Here is a 2,373-nt window from a genome sequence, read left to right on the forward strand (position 1 = left end):
ATGATATTACTCTAGAATGTTCTCTTTCCAGATGATGATTAAGATGCTAATAAAAAAAAATGGTGCCAGGTACCACAACAGCAACAGAACTTTGCTGTTTTCTGGATATTATGCTTTTCTTTGTTTCTTTTTGTTTTGTTTTGTTAATGGAATATACACATCATACTAAATATGTAAGGTTATATCTACGTGGGTTTGATTACAGAAACTAATAAAGCAGTCTCTAAATAATGAAAAAAAGAATAAGATAAGACTCTAAGAACAAGAAGCAATTTAAATATGTTCAGGGACCATTTTCATCTCCAGAATTAAGGAGTATTTTAATGTTACATCATTGCCTTTTCTCTTTTACTTTCCTTTTTAGTTTTATTTTAGGATTCCCTATTTTTAATGTTCATACAGAGATTTCTTTAACTGAAATGCCGAATAGTTTCTTTGGTTTGAAAAACTATAATAGTACACAGGATCCTAATGAGATAAGTAATAATGTGAAATAGGAAGTAAAGGGCTAAAGGTGTAGGGAAAGTGGTAAGGGTGAGGGAAAGGTAATAAGGGAGAGGAAAAAAATATGAGAAACTGAAAAAATGGAAATAAAGTGTTTGTAAATGAGGAGGGGAGGAGGGGGTGAAGGGAGGGCAGGGACAAGGGGAAAAAATGAGAATCAAGACCTATTATGTAAAAGTACAGAATCCCAATGATGAATGTAACTGCATTGTATACCTAGATTGTACCAATAAACTCAATTAAAAAAAAAGAAATTGAGAAACTGAGTGCAGCATAGCATTTTCTCCCTCACCTACCAAAGGCTCTGTCTCATGCATGATCCTTCCCCAGAGGATTCCCTTTCACCTTTGGTGATGTTCCTTGCCTCTTTGTGTGATAATGTGTTATTTGACTATGCTCATATCTGCTGTTCTTTTTTCTTTTCTCCCTTGCCCCCAGTATCAGGGATCAAATTCAGAACCTTGCACTTGTGAGGTACATGGTGGAACCTGCCTTATTTTCCTTTTTTAAAAATCATTGTGTGGCTCTTCTCTGTTGATGCTGATCTCAACATCAAATTTCTGTGGGCACATGCATGTGATTCCTTGCTGTCACAATGGATCATTGTGATATCCCACTCCACTAATGACAAGTACTTTCATTCTATCCACTTATTTTATATGAACAGTTATTTATTCTCTAAACTGTGGCTGAACCCTTAGTAAAGAATTCAGTGTGAGACTGGAATGGAAAATCCCAACTTACTTCAGTTACAGATTCTTCCTACAGTGATTTCACTTGGGAACTGCCATGGAGAATGAGCTATAAAACTTTCATTCAACATTTATACATGGAGCATTCCTTTGTGATATGTCCTAGTCTAGGTACAGACAGAGTTGAAAATGTCATCACTTATGAACAGCATGTTATTTATGTACAATCACAAGTATCTGGGAAAATCCAGGTGACCATATTCTTGGTAATGGTCTTACGGGGATTTGACATAGTGTGATTGCACTCTTCATGTAGGGTTGGTGTTGAAAATCCTTCTAATGATACTTTCTTTCTCATTCCTAACTTAGAATTATGTTCAAATAAAAGGACATGAAATAGTCCTGCATGTGAAAGAATCAAATTATTAAAATGGCATGGCATTAAATGATAATTTTAAGGTGATTCCAATAAAAGTCAATAGATTCAACTCTGTGCTATAAGTGAAAAAGACCATTCATGAGCTCCAAGTGTTAATCTATTTTCTGTTACAATAACTGAATATCACAGACTAGATAATTTGTAATGAATCGAGGTTTATTCACCTTAGAATTCTGGAAGTTTGAGGTTTCAAGGGCCCATGTGGGGAAGGGATTCTTCCTAGTGGGTACACTGTAGAATCTTGAGGCAGATTTCAGAAGGCAGAAGTAGAGACAAAGACTGGGCCACACTGGTTTTTCTAACAACTTTACTTTCCAAGTGAACCAGTAAGCCATTGATCTATGAGCAAATTATTCCATTTATGACCTATTCAATTCCTAAGGACTCCTTCAATACACTCTAATAGTTCACAGAGAATTAAATTACATACGTATATATTAAAACCACAGAAGTTTATGTAGGAAAATGAAATAACAAATAGAGTTAGTAAAACCTGAAATTCAAAGTCAGAGTGGGCAAGGCAGTACTAAAATTTTTTAGCATATAATGAATCCTCCAGAATGAAAATATTATGATGCTGTCACTCCAAAATGAGGCTGCCCCATGTGGCCCCTACTTTATCAGCTGTATGGCAGGTGTATGGCTTCCACTTCCACACTGACTCCAAGTGCGGAAATGCAAGGACAATGCGAGGTCACTCAGGACATGAGCCTCCAGGGAGGACCACATCTGCACAAC

Source organism: Fukomys damarensis, unplaced genomic scaffold (assembly GCF_012274545.1).
Source record: "Fukomys damarensis isolate Sample0158 unplaced genomic scaffold, DMR_v1.0_HiC HiC_scaffold_37, whole genome shotgun sequence".
Taxonomy (NCBI): domain Eukaryota; kingdom Metazoa; phylum Chordata; class Mammalia; order Rodentia; family Bathyergidae; genus Fukomys; species Fukomys damarensis.